The sequence below is a fragment of the Schistocerca gregaria genome, unplaced genomic scaffold (assembly GCF_023897955.1).
Source record: "Schistocerca gregaria isolate iqSchGreg1 unplaced genomic scaffold, iqSchGreg1.2 ptg000310l, whole genome shotgun sequence".
NCBI classification, from domain to species: Eukaryota; Metazoa; Arthropoda; class Insecta; order Orthoptera; family Acrididae; genus Schistocerca; species Schistocerca gregaria.
In genome coordinates, this window is record NW_026061790.1 from 307,501 (window position 1) to 312,500 (window position 5,000).

The 5,000-nt window shown below is 52.0% G+C and overlaps 1 non-coding gene across 1 annotated transcript in view; it reads right to left on the reverse strand.

The window, feature by feature from the left end:
* The window catches only part of LOC126305306 (small subunit ribosomal RNA), a 1,893-nt gene extending 180 nt beyond the window's left edge, over positions 1-1,713 (reverse strand). The window contains exon 1 of the ribosomal RNA XR_007553374.1: positions 1-1,713. This exon is cut by the window's left edge and continues 180 nt beyond it. This is a non-coding gene — a ribosomal RNA (small subunit ribosomal RNA).
* Between the last annotated feature and the right edge of the window lie 3,287 nt (positions 1,714-5,000).

Genomic DNA, 5,000 nt, shown 5'->3' on the forward strand with positions numbered 1-5,000 from the left:
GCAGGGACGTAATCAACGCGAGCTTATGACTCGCGCTTACTGGGAATTCCTCGTTCATGGGGAACAATTGCAAGCCCCAATCCCTAGCACGAAGGAGGTTCAGCGGGTTACCCCGACCTTTCGGCCTAGGAAGACACGCTGATTCCTTCAGTGTAGCGCGCGTGCGGCCCAGAACATCTAAGGGCATCACAGACCTGTTATTGCTCAATCTCGTGCGGCTAGAAGCCGCCTGTCCCTCTAAGAAGAAAAGTAATCGCTGACAGCACGAAGGATGTCACGCGACTAGTTAGCAGGCTAGAGTCTCGTTCGTTATCGGAATTAACCAGACAAATCGCTCCACCAACTAAGAACGGCCATGCACCACCACCCACCGAATCAAGAAAGAGCTATCAATCTGTCAATCCTTCCGGTGTCCGGGCCTGGTGAGGTTTCCCGTGTTGAGTCAAATTAAGCCGCAGGCTCCACTCCTGGTGGTGCCCTTCCGTCAATTCCTTTAAGTTTCAGCTTTGCAACCATACTTCCCCCGGAACCCAAAAGCTTTGGTTTCCCGGAGGCTGCCCGCCGAGTCATCGGAGGAACTGCGGCGGATCGCTGGCTGGCATCGTTTATGGTTAGAACTAGGGCGGTATCTGATCGCCTTCGAACCTCTAACTTTCGTTCTTGATTAATGAAAACATACTTGGCAAATGCTTTCGCTTCTGTTCGTCTTGCGACGATCCAAGAATTTCACCTCTAACGTCGCAATACGAATGCCCCCGCCTGTCCCTATTAATCATTACCTCGGGTTCCGAAAACCAACAAAATAGAACCGAGGTCCTATTCCATTATTCCATGCACACAGTATTCAGGCGGGCTTGCCTGCTTTAAGCACTCTAATTTGTTCAAAGTAAACGTGCCGGCCCACCGAGACACTCAACAAAGAGCACCCTGGTAGGATTTAAACGGGGTCCGCCTCGGGACGCGAAAGCACCCCTTCGGCTCGCCCCACCGGCAGGACGTCCCACGATACATGCCAGTTAAACACCGACGGGCGGTGAACCAACAGCGTGGGACACAAATCCAACTACGAGCTTTTTAACCGCAACAACTTTAATATACGCTATTGGAGCTGGAATTACCGCGGCTGCTGGCACCAGACTTGCCCTCCAATAGATACTCGTTAAAGGATTTAAAGTGTACTCATTCCGATTACGGGGCCTCGGATGAGTCCCGTATCGTTATTTTTCGTCACTACCTCCCCGTGCCGGGAGTGGGTAATTTGCGCGCCTGCTGCCTTCCTTGGATGTGGTAGCCGTTTCTCAGGCTCCCTCTCCGGAATCGAACCCTGATTCCCCGTTACCCGTTACAACCATGGTAGGCGCAGAACCTACCATCGACAGTTGATAAGGCAGACATTTGAAAGATGCGTCGCCGGTACGAGGACCGTGCGATCAGCCCAAAGTTATTCAGAGTCACCAAGGCAAACGGACCAGACAAGCCAATCCGATTGGTTTTGATCTAATAAAAGCGTCCCTTCCATCTCTGGTCGGGACTCTGTTTGCATGTATTAGCTCTAGAATTACCACAGTTATCCAAGTAACGTGGGTACGATCTAAGGAACCATAACTGATTTAATGAGCCATTCGCGGTTTCACCTTAATGCGGCTTGTACTGAGACATGCATGGCTTAATCTTTGAGACAAGCATATGACTACTGGCAGGATCAACCAGGGAGCTGCGTCAACTAGAGCTGAGCAGCCGGCCGCCCGGGAGTGTGTCCCGGGGGCCCGCGCGAACACGCAAGCGTCCGCTCAATTATTCTGCAAACAGGAGGAGGCCGAGCTCCCCTGCACGATACACCTCGAAACCCTCTCAGGTCCCGGCGGCGCGCAGCGCCGTCCTAGGTACTTGGTCGGTTTCGAGAGAGGCGCAATCGCCCGGAGTTAGGCGAGTAGACGGTTTTAGTGCGAACACCCTTGCTCCCAACTGAGCTTGCCGCTGCCGACAGAGGCCCGGGAGCGTGCTGTCGTGGCATTGCCGGCGGGAGACAACACGCGCCACCTATGGTGACCGGCAGCTCCAACGCCAGCGCCACACAAGGGCAAAGCCCCACTTGGGTGCAGAAGCGAACTCTCCCAGCACAGCGCACGCGCCAACACGTCCGCACAACTGCGATACAAACCACCTGCGAGAACCGCTGGGGCGACCGAGCAGCAGACGGCGTCGCGGCGCCGAGTGCCAGGCGGCGGCGCATCCTCAACGCACACAGTCCTCAATCAGACCAGCACACTGCAGATGTCCACCGCGCTTCGCACCGGGCTCGGCTGAACCAACTTTGGCCGCCAGGCGCCGCGTGCAGGGTGCGCCGCAGCGTAGCTGCACCGCCTGCCGGGCCCGTCGGCTGGCGCTCCTGCCACTCGGCGCCCCCCACCAGCCGCCTGTTGCGCGTGCGCCCACGCAGCGCGCGGCCAACACGCCGGGCGGCCCCCCTTCACCGGCCGGGAACAGTCCCACCAAGCCACCGCCGCGTATCGCTTCATACCCACATGGACCTAGTCACGTGTGTGGATGTGGCGGGTACCGCTGAAACAACCGGTTAATAGCTGTACCGATCGTCGCCATCACAGATTCACCTCCAGCGTGAACAACCGCTCAACAACGGATTTCCAGTTCATTTGCGTATCTTGGGCAGTAAACGTAGATGTCCACCTACATTTGCGAATTCAACAATTCTTGCATGCCAGGATGTCATGTGTCACGACACGCTACATCAGACCACATACACACTGCGACATGTGCAGAAGAGAACACGTGGAAGGTGGCCCGCGCACGTATGCGATGTCCCTTCCGCGATCCACTGTCAACCGGCATCTGCGGCATGTCCCAGATATGGAACGCGGTCCACCAGGGTAGCACTTTGTGTGAGGCAATACGACAAAGTCGGAATACACGCGTCACTACATCAGACGGCTCACGCTGACCTGACCTGACCTGACCTGACCTGACCTGACTCACCGCACCACCACCCCCAGCGACCCAGGGTGACATACAATGCGTTCGTACGTTCCTCCCACACGCCTCTACGGCGTACCACAGTGCAACCTAGCTGTTATTGGGAGACGAGACAAGTAGCATCGAGCACAACATATGGAAATTGAGATTCGACACCGTTGGGCACAGCCAGCGTACGGTCACACGTATCACACTACTTCACTCTGTACGTAACGACCGATGATCGGTACAGCGTGTGGGTTACGCGTACGACATCAGCGGACAATGGACACAGACCATACCACGACGTACACTGAGGGCGTCGACATCTGAATGCAACTGAACAGCTGCGAGGCTCATTTAACACTCAAACGCCAGACCGACCAGCTTGAGAGGACAGAGACACAAAGAGGGGGACAGAGGGGGGGGGGGGCGGCGATATAGTCCTATTGCAGTACAATTGACAGTGGATAGCGGGAATATGTGGAAAGTAAGCAACACTCGCAAGACATCTACATGAGGATAACAACGACACCAGAGATTCCGAGCAGTGAACTATGTTAGGCAAAGGGACAACGTGGGTTAGGTTAAGGGACAACGTGGGTTAGGTTAAGGGACAACGTGGGTTAGGTTAAGGGACAACGTGGGTTAGGTTAAGGGACAACGTGGGTTAGGTTAAGGGACAACGTGGGTTAGGTTAAGGGACAACGTGGGTTAGGTTAAGGGACAACGTGGGTTAGGTTAAGGGACAACGTGGGTTAGGTTAAGGGACAACGTGGGTTAGGTTAAGGGACAACGTGGGTTAGGTTAAGGGACAACGTGGGTTAGGTTAAGGGACAACGTGGGTTAGGTTAAGGGACAACGTGGGTTAGGTTAAGGGACAACGTGGGTTAGGTTAAGGGACAAATTGAGTTAGGTTAAGGGACAACGTGGGTTAGGTTAAGGGACAAATTGAGTTAGGTTAAGGGACAAATTGAGTTAGGTTAAGGGACAAATTGAGTTAGGTTAAGGGACAAATTGAGTTAGGTTAAGGGACAACGTGGGTTAGGCTAAGGGACAAATTGAGTTAGGTTAAGGGACAAATTGAGTTAGGTTAAGGGACAAATTGAGTTAGGTTAAGGGACAAATTGAGTTAGGTTAAGGGACAAATTGAGTTAGGTTAAGGGACAAATTGAGTTAGGTTAAGGGACAACTTGAGTTAGGTTAAGGGACAACTTGTGTTAGGTTAAGGGACAACTTGAGTTAGGTTAAGGGACAACTTGAGTTAGGTTAAGGGACAACTTGAGTTAGGTTAAGGGACAACTTGAGTTAGGTTAAGGGACAACTTGAGTTAGGTTAAGGGACAACTTGAGTTAGGTTAAGGGACAACTTGAGTTAGGTTAAGGGACAACTTGAGTTAGGTTAAGGGACAACTTGAGTTAGGTTAAGGGACAACTTGAGTTAGGTTAAGGGACAACTTGAGTTAGGTTAAGGGTCAACTTGAGTTAGGTTAAGGGACAACTTGAGTTAGGTTAAGGGACAACTTGAGTTAGGTTAAGGGACAACTTGAGTTAGGTTAAGGGACAACTTGAGTTAGGTTAAGGGACAACTTGAGTTAGGTTAAGGGATAATGTGGTACAACCAGAGTTAGGTTAAGCGATAATGTGGTACAGCCACAGTTAGGTTAAGCGATAATGTGGTACAGCCACAGTTAGGTTAAGCGATAATGTGGTACAGCCACAGTTAGGTTAAGCGATAATGTGGTACAGCCACAGTTAGGTTAAGCGATAATGTGGTACAGCCACAGTTAGGTTAAGCGATAATGTGGTACAGCCACAGTTAGGTTAAGCGATAATGTGGTACAGCCACAGTTAGGTTAAGCGATAATGTGGTACAGCCACAGTTAGGTTAAGCGATAATGTGGTACAGCCACAGTTAGGTTAAGCGATAATGTGGTACAGCCACAGTTAGGTTAAGCGATAATGTGGTACAGCCACAGTTAGGTTAAGCGATAATGTGGTACAGCCACAGTTAGGTTAAGCGATAATGTG